The sequence below is a fragment of the Eucalyptus grandis genome, chromosome 9, assembly GCF_016545825.1.
Source record: "Eucalyptus grandis isolate ANBG69807.140 chromosome 9, ASM1654582v1, whole genome shotgun sequence".
Taxonomy (NCBI): Eukaryota; Viridiplantae; Streptophyta; class Magnoliopsida; order Myrtales; family Myrtaceae; genus Eucalyptus; species Eucalyptus grandis.
The window spans coordinates 21,831,024-21,845,939 of NC_052620.1; the positions used below are offsets into that span (position 1 = coordinate 21,831,024).

The 14,916-nt window shown below is 38.4% G+C and overlaps 1 pseudogene; it reads right to left on the bottom strand.

The window, feature by feature from the left end:
* Positions 1–6,647: 6,647 nt before the first annotated feature.
* Positions 6,648–14,916, bottom strand: part of LOC104420433 — a 107,064-nt pseudogene continuing 98,795 nt past the window's right edge.

Below are 14,916 nucleotides of genomic sequence, written 5' to 3' on the forward strand. Positions count from 1 at the left end.
ACTGTCTTCCCTCACTACTAGGGTAGGTCTATTATTTCTTTTGATTTCTTAACTCTAGTACAGTGTGAGTTTCAACAAACACAAATTAGGACAGTATTTCACCATAATATATTAAATATTAAAAACAGGTAATTTTTCCAAAAAAGTATGAGATGGAAGAAACCAATAATTATTACTTATTCTATCTTATCCAGAAATTTGAACAATTAAATGCAGCTTACAGATGGAAAAAAATATTTAAGAAACCTTTGCAAGAGTCCATATGTGCATAAGCATAGTTTGTGGATGATATTATTGGGCCATGCTTCCATTCAAATTAGAGTGATTACTCTTAGGAGTAAGCATGGATTCAAAATAGAATAAAAAACTGGAGAACCGAACAAGTAGGAATCGGTATGGTTCCAGGTTGTAGGGAGAGATGGTTTGGTTTGTTATTCCACTTTTCTAGAAACTGCTGGTTCTCGATTCCCATAGAAACTGAACCGAAATCGCAACCAGGATTAGGAAACAGGAACTGAATTGGACTAGGAACCTAAAGTAAAATCCCTAATTCTTCTCCCAAATTGAAATCAAAATTAACTCATTAGATATATATATATATATATATATATATATATATCTAATGAGTGAATGTTTTATTTAATCTCTCTATTTTTTTTATATGGATTGTCTTAATGAGGAGATTATCATCAACTAATAAAGTTTACCAATTGAAGTAGAATGAATATATGTGGTGAGGCTTTCTAATAATTATTTAAGTTTAGTTAATGGTAATTTTATTTAAAACTATTATTAAGTGATTAACTAAATCCCTAATTTTTCTCCTGAATCAAAACCAAAAGTAATGTTTATATTTTTATATATCTAAAGGGTGAATGTTTTATTTAATCTCTTTATTTTTTTTATAGGGATTGTCTTAAGGAGGAGATTACCATCAACATATAAAGTTTACCTATTGAAGCCGAATGAATATACGTGGTGAGGTTTCTAATAATTATTTAAGTTTAGTTAATGGTTATTTTATTTAAAATTATTATTAAGTGACTAACTATGATTATTGGTTTTTTAGGCGGTTAGAATTTGAAAAAATTTCATGGATGATTAAGGACCGAAGTTCTATAATTTATGTTTTATGTTACGCGTTTTGAATTTTTTATTATTTATTTCGTTTTATGTGTTTATCTTTTATAAATTGTTGCTTTTAACAAATGAGAAACCTTCATTTTTGTTGTTGTGTTCACTTTTGTTTTACTTAACTAAAAATTAATAATATATATACCCTACAAGGTAAAACTGAGGAACTTGTATCAACGGATAGGTTTTAGATTCCAGGTTTAACCTCTAAAGGAATTTGGAATTGCTTGCCCTAATTCCTCTAACCAATCCTATGTTTGGTGGATTACGTGCATGACCTCATAATGAAGTGATACAAGTGGACAATAAGAAGGATGAGAACGGATGACGGAATATGCGGAGAGTAGGGCGTGAATCACTTGTCTTGATTTATTATGATGGTGAGTTTAATGTGATCTCCTCGAAATTCGATTGTTTTTTTAATGTATCCAAATAGAGCGATGACGCTTGTTGTCAACGCTATCCGTTCATCCACTCAAACGTGGAATTGGAATGAAACAAGAAGACAGCTTGGAGTCCATATTAAAAAGAACAGGTGCCCTTTTGAGGAGGGGGGCCAGACCTATCAGCGTCTGCACCATTCTGGAATGGGATTGCTCAAAACCGGATTGACATTGAATAAAATCGCCAACGAAAAGCAAAAGATTCGTAGATCGTCAATTTCGAGAACGCCCAGATGAGACTGGAACAAGTTGCTACGTCTTTCGGCTTGACTTTATCATCTCCACTACGAATCAGAAAACATTAATGACGGAATTAGCAGAAAATCCTAATTTATTTTTTTTGGTCGATCATATTCTAATCCTACTCTAACACTCACCTTCAGATTTTTGCCTTGCCTTCTTACAGGGCGTGAGAGTCGAAACCCACTCCTGAAATGAAATCGTCCACATCCCAATTCCCCCTGAGAATGTGGAGATTTGAACCCCCCACTTCCTCTTTCCAAATTGGAAGGGTAGCCACTGGGGCGAACCCCTAGTGGTTTAGAAAATCCTAATTGAACTAAACCATTTTTTGGCGATAGTTAAAGTGAGCAACTTAATTAGCCGCGACTTGAACTAAATATGATAGAGAGAAAAAGGATCAATAAATATTACAATTAGTTTGTCATGATTTTAAAAGGAAAATGATTAAAAAAAGAGAGTCAAATCTATCCAAATTTTGAGGTCGACTTTAACTTTTACTCAGAGAGAGAGAGAGAGAGAGAGAGAGAGAGAGAGAGAGAGAGAGAGAGAGAGAGCAAATATAGAAATGGAATGAAACAAGAAGACGGCTTGGAGTCAATATTAAACAGATAAAAGTGCCCATTGGGGAGGGGAAGAGCCAAGACTTCGCCTCCTCCTCGTCCTCCTTCCGCCATCGCCATGCGCCGCAGCACTCGCCGTTGAGGAAGTCAGGGACAGAGTGCACATCTGCATCGCACGTGGTGCACAAGGCGGCGGCCGTCGCGGAAGCCACGGCCGTTGGAGCTTCAGTGGTGGGGCTATGGATACGAGAAAAAGCAATAAAGAAGATGAAGTAAAAGGAAGAGCGAGAAAGAGAGGAGAGGAGGTGAAAGTAACGGAAAGAGAGGAGAGAGGAAAATTAATGTAAGGTGGGCTCGAGATGACAGGTATGGCCTGAACTTCGAATTTGCCGAGTTGACCTTGCTTGTGTCACTAATATTTTATCGCGTGACCAGATGCTAATGCCTTTTGCCTCTCCCCAAGCCCGCCTTTGAAAAATTAAAAAGGCATCCTTTCCCAAGTGTCATTAATTCTACCGAGCACTGATTTGCCTAACTAAACGCCACCCACGATTGACAATGAACGTGTACGTGTGCACGTTGTAACCTTTATCGTTTGAACATGGCACATGAATAGCAAATTGTTGCAACTACTAATTTGAAAGAAAGGTCGAAGTGTCTGCATCTTAATATATAGGCAGGGTAGCACCTGATAAAAGACATTAGATGTCACAAAGTCAAAAGGAAGAAGAATTGGGAGGAAAATTGTATTCTGTATTTTACGAATGAGTATCTTTACAAGTATGTACTCCTATTTGTAATACAATAAATGTAAAATTGAGAAATAATAAATGATGATATATGAAATCAGAATCTAATCTTGAATTGATTCATGGAAAGATATCCGCATGTCTCCAACATTCTAGATTTGAGCCTTATCTAATGGCCAATCTAATTCCACGTTTGAGTGTGCTTGGCGACGGCGTAGGAATTTAGGGAAAGAGGGTTGACATGGACTCAGCTGTGCATAAGGCGTACTTGTAGAGAAAGAGAGAGAGTAACCTCCTGGCGTTGTCCAATCGCCAACCATTTAAACAAAAGCTGCACAATATGCTTTGAACTCATAGACATTATGCCGTTGTATCTCCACCACCCTATCATTCAACTGGAGTAGTTCGTAGCGGACAAAACTATCTGAACTTGGATTTGCAAATGGTCGGCTTTTTCCTTCATAAATATTGATGCTGATACTTCAACATTGAGATCCCAGAGGTCCCAGAATTGATAGTGAGGATTGTTCCGTACCCGTATTGAAGAAAAGTTATAATTACTACGTTATCTTTAATGAATCTATTCATATTTCTAGATGCAGTGATTGTTTCTAGAGATATGATGAGATATGGTGAGATATGAGGACGTATGATGAGATATGATGAGATAACGTGAGATATAATAATTTTTTTGTTAGTTTCTAGATCTCATCTGAAAGACTAGCTATTTTTATGAAGAATATAGCAAAGGTTATGTAACAGACCTATAAATAAGAGAGTCCTGTAATTGTTTTTTTGTTAAGGTGAAATAAATTTACAAGCATATCTATCTTCTTCTCTTTCTTGTGTGAGTTGCAAGCGTTTCACTTTTGAAATACTTCCATTAATAAATACCCCTTGTCAGCTGCTCTCGACGTTTACTCCTACTCCATCGCTCTCCCTCTCTTTGGGTTATCTCTCTTTCTCTCGCCCCATGGCCCAAAACAAGTTTCTTTTATCCTTTTTCTTTCTTTTAGTAGCCTCCTCTGCAAATCTCAACACCCCTCGTGCTAGGTTGTTGGTGACTTCCACTTTACCATCGCTGCTGCCGCTTTCGCCGCCTCCACTGCCGCAATCATCATTGCCGTCGATGTCGACGCTGCTGCCATCTTCCGGTGGTGGGGGGCGTTTCACGCCCAAACTTCCTGGGCATAGCCCTGGCATTGGACATTAGCTTCCAAATTAGGGCTTTAGCACTGATGTTGTGTTTAACTGCGTAGTTCTTCATTTTCGCCATACATGTATCGCCATTCTATCTTTGATTAGGGTTAAGAGTATAAGCTGTTCCTTGCAAATCCAACCACAAATTTCTAGAAAACGTTGATTATCACAAACAAAGCATAAGGAATACAAAAGGAAATCAATATGATTTATGATGGGCTATGTTTGGGTAGCCCCTCCACCGTTAAATTCTTTCGTAAGGAAAAGAAGAGCTCTTGTTTGGTGTTTTGTTAAAAGGGTCAATAGCATACGGTTTATGTTTATGTTTTTGTTGTTGTTCACATCTTATCATTAGAATAGTAAGTGTGTGGGATGTTTGTCTTCGTCATAAATGTAATGTAGGTATTGTGCTATTATATAAGCATGTAATGGTGAGTGTATTATATTGATCGAAACTACAAGAAAGCATACTAAGAACAATTTCTTCCTGCAACTTGTACACTCAGTTGTAAATTTCCAGAGTCGTCATTATTCTTTTGGTTCCAACAAGGGAATACAATTCTAGAATGCTTCAGACTTGCTCAACATGTGCAAATCCAAGAGATCATTGAAGCATAATTTTGATGAAAGACCGATCGTGTAATACATATATACATGCCAATGAAGACGGCCAACATTTGTTAATGCATAGCAAGGCAGTTAAATGTTGGGATAAAAAAGAAACATATACGTGTATGTTCGCGACATGCGTCAATTCAAAGTATAGAAGTACTCGACAATTCCAACATAGCTAAGCAAAAGTGCAACTCCACATTATAAAACAATTTTATATGTATTAGCAATACCAAACAATCAATGCACTAAAGAAGAATCACAAAAAGAAAACCCTCCAATATACTCTATTCTTATGGCCTGTTTGGTAACAATTTTTTTTTCTTCCCCAGACGAGTTTCTAGCATTTGACGGCATTTGATAATTGTCCAAAATTTCTATTTGCAAGATAAAAAATAGAAATGCGTTCAATAAAACCTCAAATTCTTTTGTGATTTAAAATTTCTTTTAATTTTTTTGATAATTTTATTATATATATATTTTTCTTTTCTTCTTCTTCTTTGGTGACTGGCCAGACGAGGGTCGGCAATCTCATCGGAGCATGACCAATTGAGCCATCATGAGAGTGGTATCACTTGGCCTTGGCAAGGTTGACCTCATAGTGACTTGGTGAGGTTGAGCCTTGTTGGCAACTAGGTGAGCTCGGCCTTGCCAGATATGAGCAAGGTCGATTTCACCCAACCAAGGTGAGGTCAAGCTTTGCCCAATTGCCGAGGGCCAGCAACGCTTTGACAAGGTCATTGGCAATGGCTAGGCTGGCAATTGGCCAAAGAGGAAAAAGGAGAAGAAGAAAAAAAAAAAAAAGAAGAAAAAAGAAAAGAGGGAAAAAAAATCGACTTGATTCTGAAGTTATTCTCGGGACCAAAGAAGCAAATTTTTTTTTCACTTCTTGATTTTGTTTCAATTCTATTCTCGGAAAAAAAAATTGCTTCTAAGAACAATAAAAGTTACTAAACAAATTTATGTTCTTTTTTTGTCCCAATGAACAAAATAATAGAATTAGATACTGTTTGACCGGTTATCAAATAGTCCCTTAACCACATCTATGGAAGATGTTGTAATTCTATAGGATTAGTCAAGATGTCTATTTAACGAGTTCACAACATGTGAAATCCATCTTATCTTCTGGTTTAAGACGTGCGTGGTAGCTGTGTAGTCAAATGAAACTCAAGAATTGGTGTACCAAGTGAAGGAACTTATCATCATGGAAGCTAGAGGATGGAAAATAGTTATCCTCCAGGTTAAATTACAAATTAGAAACACCAGCTTACAGTAGCTTTTCCGTGGACGTTTATGGTCGAAACATCTATGCAGTCATAATTTGAAGAATTTCTGAGCATGTAGAGAAATAAAAACCCTCAAAACACATTTTTCTCCACAAATAGGCCAATTTTTAGGAGTCTTGGAACATCTAAAAATCTTAATTCACGCCTTTATTTAGCAGCTTAAGTCTCTAGATTAGTTGGTGATGATCCCATTAAATTCTAGTCCTCAAAACCTGAACTTTACTAACGTGGATAGATTGATTGATCTCCTTTCAAGCTCACTTAACAGGTAATCTGGATGCATTTGAAATACTCCTGCCTCAACCAGATTTTCCTGATTTCTAATTTTCAGCTTGTTGGCACAGGCAAAATGAGGCCTATTTACTAAGGCTTTAAGCCATTTCAATAATGAAAGAAGCCCCATATTCATGAAAAGCAACTTTAGTAACCTGGATCCACAAACTCATCAACTGATCTACCGAAGACACTTACCTTGAAGAGAATAACATTAGGGGTGCTTTCATACCGCTTTCATACCGGTGACGATCTGACAGCTTCATCCTTACGGAAACAGGTGGAATTAGGCCTTGCCCCTCAGCAGAAAAAGATGTCACTGAATCTTCTTGAATACCTGCCACTGCCTCCCAAGCAACTCTTTCAAATGGCGATAATCCCGAATTCTTTCTTTTCTGTTGAACATCTTTCGAGGGATTCTTTTCTCCAGCATTTTGAGGGCCCCAAGGAAAAGCTTGTCGGGCCTCTTTCCACAAGTTACTCAAACTGTTTGAAAAGGATGACTTGGTTGAAGCACCTGCTCTTGTTTTCGGTTGACCTTGTTCCAGAAACTGATATATGAGGTTTCCTGGAGGGAGATCTTATGCTGACCACACTAGCTTAAGCAGCATATGTGACAATCATAGAATTGTCTCTCAAGAAAGGACATTCTTCGAGGTAAAAATAATCTAATAATCATTATTTGTCCATGGTGAACTCTTTCTCAATGCTGGATGAGGAATTTTACCCCCTAACGTTAGGCATTTTATTTGTGATGCAGACTATAAAGAAGTATCATACTGGAAATTATCTTCTTGAGAAGTAAAATACCAACAATGCAGATTGCAGCTGCTTCCCCACAAGGAGAACCTCAAGAATTAGATGAGGGTGCTCGTGCAGAGAACATCTTTTCTGCCATGGCAGTGGCAGGGCAGCAAGAACATGGAGACTTAAGGCCTAAGAGTTAAGCCTAGAGACCTCAACATCTGACAATTTCCCATCTCTCCGCTTCAGGAAGAAGTGAACCTCTTTTTTTGGTAAGAGGAAGAAGTGAATCTTCATAGTATCAACAGACAAAAAAAGTAACCTAAGGGACGACATGGAATTGTAAAAAATACAAGCAAGAAAGAAACAAGAGTGATTACCAAAAGCTGCTTGGACAGCAAGTTGGGTAACACCTGCATGACACCCATTGCAACTGGTAAAGCATCTTCAGAGTCACGTAGGGACGAGAGAAATGGCGAGGCTTCTGCTGGGCCTTTACCATTCAGAGGATCTGCTGTCAGAAGAAGTTTCACAAGTTGTTGACCCTGAAGGTCTCTCCGCATATCTACCGAGAAGTCAGCAATTTCAGCCACTTTTAAAGCGGCAGATACAGCCCCCTTTTCAGCCAATCTAAGAGGCAAACCCTCTGGATCTGCTTTACATGTAGCTTCAACCTAGCCAGAGTAATCTGAAAGTCTAAGCATCTATTCAAATACAAGTATCACTCAAGCTATATGTTCACTTTGATTACTCTTAATAATCTGAGTGAATTAGTCTGGGACAAATGACCTTTTGTGATCTGCAGTAATGGTCGTCGGCGCTCAATATATGACTGTACTTCTGCAAAGCTCTATTTGCAAAATCTGAATCAAAACAAACTTGTTACCCGAGAAGAACTCAAGGCTGACAAGAATGTGCTGATGAAGAATTAAGAAAACCAATTCTTAAGTAAAAAAACAAGAAAAGAAAAAAGGTTTCTGCCTATGGTAGAAGATTGAACTAAGTCCAATTCCACCTCATTTCTGACTGGATCACTATGAGGCAGATGGCAGCTGCACGTGGTGAGAACATATTGTTGGGGAGAACCCGGAACAACAATGCACCACGAACCAAACACAATTTAGGATTAGTTTCTTTCCTAAAACTAAATCAACCGAAATTCAATTAGCCCCAACAACTACTAGCCAATATAACCTTAGAATAAGCAATATAACATCAAGGGTTAATATGGAAATCCGATACGGAAAAAATCACAGACCATCCAAAAACTTTCACGAATCATTAAGAATAGTAAGATACAGAAAGTAGTTTTCTTTAATCACACACTAGAGGTTCAATATCAACAATACAAGCTCAATTTTTCACCACGACGGTGGATAAACATAAATGGGGCTAGAAAAACCCTAATCGTAATTGGAGAGTTTAGAGGTAGTTCTCAACGAACGAAAATCATTAACTCGTAGCTCTCAGTCTCACAAACAATATACTCAAATTTAAGTTCATTCCGTCAACGTTTGGCTTTCGAACGGAGATTATAAAATTGCAGCCCTCTTCTTCTTGTCTGTCCTCTGTTTCTTTGGTGCCCTTGGGTGAGGGGGGCTCACCTTTGCACTTCTCTCTCCTCTCTTGGGCACACCACTTTCCGGAAGCCTACCTTTTTCTTTTGTTTGCCTTTCCTTGACTCTTCTTCCATTTTTTTTCTTCTGTTTAATGTCATTGGGCCCCACAAGAGGTGGACCCAGCCGACACGTTCAAGGCGGCATCGAGTTCCTATCCGCGCATATACTTGATAGTAAATATTCAAAATCGAATGACTAAATAGAGAAGTTTTGACGGTGACTATGTACGGCCATTTTGCCATATCAAGAACTAAACATTATCAATCAGCTCATCTGCATTACAAAGTCTTTTTGACCCTAAACATACTTAAGAGCAAGTTTAGCTGCCAATTGTTCATCCTTTGACTACAAGCAACAATGCCAACTATTACTCCAGATGATGTGGCCTCTATAGTTTTGTGTTTAATAAGATATTGAGCGATTTTTTTCGTCACGCTCAATTAATAACTGAACTAAGCGATCTGAGGTACCACTACATAGAAAACGATTGGATAGAGCAAGAGCATCTGTTAGTTTTATTTCACCAATTAATATGTAGAAGTAGATCAGCGAGATTCAAAAGTAACCCGTGATTAAATCAGAAGTTGAACATAAAGTGCAGTACAAAAATGAATTATAGAGATGAGGCCACATTTAGCACTCTAACTTGCCCAGTTTTAGCAATTAGGTCCTCAAAATTTTAATGGTGCATTTGAGTCTTCTAATTTGCATGCGTTGTGTGTCAACATGGTAGCCAACATAATGTTTTTCAAGAATTTAATAAAAAAAAGAGTAGCAAAACGATAAAAAGAAAGACCGCAAGAAGGAAGTTGAAGGGAGAGAGAGACTGCAGCCGGACAGGCATCGCCATTTCTACGATGGACACTGCAATGCATCCTACTGCTGCCACCACCAAAGTCAACCTCTATCGTCCACGGACACTTGACTTAGCCTGGAATGCTGGTAACACACGATGACTATGCAGAAAGGATTGATCAATCGCCGAAACTTTTCACGCGATTCACCATAACTTCATCAATAGCAAATGCGAGCAGCATTTAGTTTTCATGGTCCAGCTTAATCAACTCCTTCAATTGCCCACCATGTAAGGCCGCCGCCACAGAGTATCCTTTTGATCTCATCGGGCTTGGTAAACATACTCGCCACCATACAATAGTTTGAACCTCTTTCTTGGTGCAATGTACTCAAAGCTGGGTCCTAGACTCTCAATCGGGGAAAAAACAATGTAGAATTCGGGACTGGGGGCCCTCTCGATCCGAAGGAAGACTGTCCATTACCCGTCATCACAATCGCACCCATCTGGTCATTGTTTATCCACCAGCTAGAGATGGAGGAGATGGAGTAGTAGAACCGCGACAAGTCTCCACCTCCGGCGTCGGTGGTGGCAACCACTGTAGGTCTCTTTCTAGGCTCGCGCACTCCACTTCAAATTTCCTTTTTTTTTCCTTCCTTTTTCCTCTGTTTTAATAGGGGTGCACGCAATAACTTGTTTCTCTATATTTCTGTTCTATAAAAAGATTTGAAAGAAAAAATTATTTGATAATGCAATTTCATTTTTTTAGATAAATTTTTAGCAAAAAATAAATTTGGAACAAAAATGAGAACAACAAATTTTCTACTTTTCTATTTCTATTAAAAAAAACTCTTCTCACTACTTGTTTCACCCACCACCCGCTCATTGGTGTACTATTTTCATGTTCTACATCGACGTGTTCAATTCAATTAATTAAGGGCATAAATGATAACCATTCTCTCCTTAAGCCCTATTTTTGGCCAAAAAATATTTTTCTATTTTTATTTTATGGAAGAGTTTTTGAGAAAAATACATATTTGATAACAGATATAAAATTTCGACTTGCAAAATAAAATTTGATAAACTTTCTTAAATATCTTCCTCCTAGGTGGCGAATGGTTGGAGATGACGGATCATGGCGAGCAAGCGGGTGCGGAAGGGTTCATTTTTCATTTCTGTTCCAAAAATAGAAAAGTAGAAAAAGATTAGACAATAAAGTCAAAATTAGACTTGAAGACAATTAATCACAAGTTCCACAATTTCATTGTATCCAAAATTAAGGAAATACAGAAAAAGTAAAAGTGGAAAAGACAAGTGTAAGCAATATGGAGATTGATTCCATCTAGGAAATTTTGAGACGATCACTGCTGCTTTTTATATGACTAGCGCACCCTTCAATCACTAGTAATGGATCACAGGGGAACTACTATGTGGTATCCACGGTTTATAACTGCTGCTGCATTTAAACAAGGGAACACATTTCAAGTCAATTAGACCGTTCCCTCAACCTAATCCAGCTTCGCCTTCGATCTCTGTTGTCTTAATGCTCCTTGTTGGAATTCAAGTTGGCAGAAGAACGACTTACCTAATTCCGATGCGCAAATAGCAAATAGCCCCGGAACGAACGTTGAATTGCGAATAAATCACGAACAACACTACCTCACGTTAGTCTAGATGCAATCACGAGGAAAGCACCCGATTTCCACAGCGTAAATGCCTATTGTTCTTGCAAAGATGAAATGGAACGCCTTGATGGAAAGGGGAGAGAAAATGAAGAAAATGTTCTGAACGCATGTTTGTCCAACCACTCCAACAGTTATCTTCGGGGGTCTTTTATATGACCCCATCACACCCCTTCATCGTAGCATATCAAGTCCAAATGGTGCGGTCCAATCGCACCCCATCATGGACGTACTAGCTAAAGTACAACATCTCCCACTCGGACATGATGGGCTTGATAGCTCTCTATCAAGAATATAAGGCATTCAACATTTATCAACTTTACAAAATAATTCATACTGGCAAATAAGCCGTGCGACCAGTGAGTACACCTGCACTTGGGAGCTCAAATTATGCACCTGTTAGGGATAACATAATGGCTACAACCTTGAAAAGAAATAAACAATCGATGTCTCATAGTGTGGCACCCCTCGACGGCCCCCGATCCGATTGGGGTCGCCACAGTTCGCTTACCTTTCACTTTCCCTAATAACATGACACTTTGATACCATTTCAATTGTAACGGGTCCATATAACCTGAGGGTTTACATCTTTTAGATCGGTCCCTTACGTAGCTCATATAACGGAAGTACATCCATCAACTCCCTTCCCTACATTCAGAAAACGATGCACACACATTAAACATTTAGGTAAAAGTCGTACACTTTTATTTACTTAAACCAGATGGACATCATTCATCGATACATCGAAATGCCAATGTTTTCTATACTTGGCTATACTTCAAAAGATGACCGACATCTCCTCCCAACAGTCATATATTTAAAGTCCATCGATCAGTGTCGGCGTCCAAAAGTTCATTCCTTTTGCTATCCTCCTCCTCGCGATCATATCCAACCACTTGATCCATCTACCAGTGGCAGTGGCAGCAGAAGTATCTTATCTATTTTGAAATGTTAATCCCCAAAATGGGTGAGTACAACCACTTAGTAGTAAAGATCCACCAAACTACTCATTGTGTCAAACAGAACAGTCAAGGAATCATAACAAAGCACATATCATTCATGCATATCAAGCATACCTCACCTCGCAACCATACATATATCATCATGACATCATCATCAAGCATTCATGCATACTCATGCCATATGTGTATATACCACCATGCACTCATCATCAATCATTCATGCATATATCACCATGCAACGTGCATATATCATCATGCACTCATATCATCCATGCTATCAAGCACACGTCACCATGCAGTTGTGCATATATTATCATGCAGTCATGCATATCTTGACATGCCATCGTGCATATATCACAATGATTCGTATCATCCATGCTATCAAGCATGCATCACCATGAGATCCATTCAAGCATTCATGATCGCATTCTCAATGTCAAATAACATCAATTTATTTTCATAAGCAGATCATGCATCGTGCCATATGCATACACCTATGTACATGATTCATTTTCAATTCTTATCTTTCACAAGGATCTTATCAGTTTTTCTTTTCAGGGATCAATGTTTGCATCCCACAATTTATCGTTCGCATCTAATCAGGCATCGCGAGGAACCTCCGGCATTCAGCCATTTAAGGCCACTGGGCATCCGGCACACACCTCCGAGCATCTCGTATCCCAACTAGCATCACGAGGCATCTCCCTGGGCACAAACCTCCAGGGCTTTCGGAATTACATACCGACATACCACCTGGATTCCCCCCCTCCTCTGGAATTACGTACCGTATACCGCCGGGCATCTCGAAACTCCCGAGGACCCTCCGGAATTACGCCACTAGGCCACCATGCATCCGGCACCCCTACATTCCGGGCATCCCGACACTCCTGGGGCATCGTCGGCTCACACCTCCGATGGCCTTCTCATCACCACAACGCATATTCCCATACATCTCATTTTCAATTTCACATTTGATGCAACAATGCCAATAATTTGACAGCAGCCCTTTTTAAAATCATATAACATGTATTGGGAAAAATATCATTTGATGCAATGGTTTTGAAAACTTCATTGATTTCATGAAAATCCATCAATCCTTTGATGTCATATGAAATGTATGAATGTCATCATGTCATTGCACGAATAATAATCCAGGATATCATGATTTACATAATATATCCAATAAACAATAAATAAAACAATTTCCAGCTTAAACAGAATGCGTGCTATTTATGAAAAATTCTAGAAAATTAGCAAACGATGGAAATAAATTCTGAAAATTTACCACAATGTATATAAGACCTAAGAAAACACATTTTGTGAAGAACACCATATCAAAAAAGGCTTCACAGAATATGTACAAGTCCATGCATCACCGAAAAAGGATTTTAACATCATTCATGCACAGTTTTGAAAACAATTTCGATTAAACCCTGTATAAATTCGGAAAATTATGAAATTTGGACACGTTGTATTTAAGACCTAGGGGTACAAGTTTCATGAAGAAATCGTAATCCAATTCGTTCTGGATGAGAAGATAAAATCGATTTACTTTTCCTATTCTCGGTATTATTTTGCAGATCTACCCGTGTTGAAGAAAAATCGTTTCCTTGGTCATTACTGGTCCATTTACTCTGAAATTTCAGTATGTTGTTTCTCATAATATTACCTACAACTTTCATTGAGGACACACGATCCAATTTTAATTGTATGATTTTATAAAAAATCTCGAAATCATACTAGGTTGAAGCAGCGTTTTTCCCAGATCCAGTTTCTTCAAAAGACAACGGTTTCACCAACCTATTTTCGTTCATTTCCTCTAAATTTTTTATATTTTCTACCTCAAGAAGTATACTACAACTTTCATTAAGGGATCCGGGTGAGATTCTCAAAGGAAATTAACTTTATAGTCCACGAAGTCGTTGGAGTTCAGTACAACATTTCCAGATCTATCGTCTTCAAAGGAAAAGTCGTTGAGTATGTTAGTCTTCAAGATGTTTTCTACAACTTTCGTAAAGGGGTCGAAGTGGAATTCCAACTAAAAAGTCACATGCAACACACGAAATCACCAAGAGGTCAACAAAACAGTTTCCAGATCTAATATTTTCGTAGAAAAAGGGTTTCACCCCTCAATACTTGTCCATTTTATCTAAAATTTTAGTATGTTATACTTCAAGATGTTCTCTACAACTTTCATGAAGAGGTCGAAACAAGATTCTAACTAAAAAGTCACATGTAACACACAAACTCGCGGACGGTCGGACTGGTCCTTCCGAAATCAGCATGCATGACCAATGAATCTCTCTTCAAAGCTCCGAAATCTCATCCCATTTACCACAACCAAGACTTACCATCTACTACACATACACACAGAATACAAAGGGTAGGTTTTAGGACTTCACTTTCCTTAATTCAAAGGAAAACACAGCAAGAACGATGGCAGGACTAGGCGGGCTCGACGGTGTCTCCTCTTCCTCTCTTTCTCTGGTTTGGTTTCCTCTCAAACTCTCTCTTGGTCTCTCTTGTCTTCGTACGAAACCTCCTCCCCTTTTGTTCTTTGATTAATAGTTAATCACCCTTTCTTTTGCATGCAGGTGACAAGTGTTTGCTTTGCAT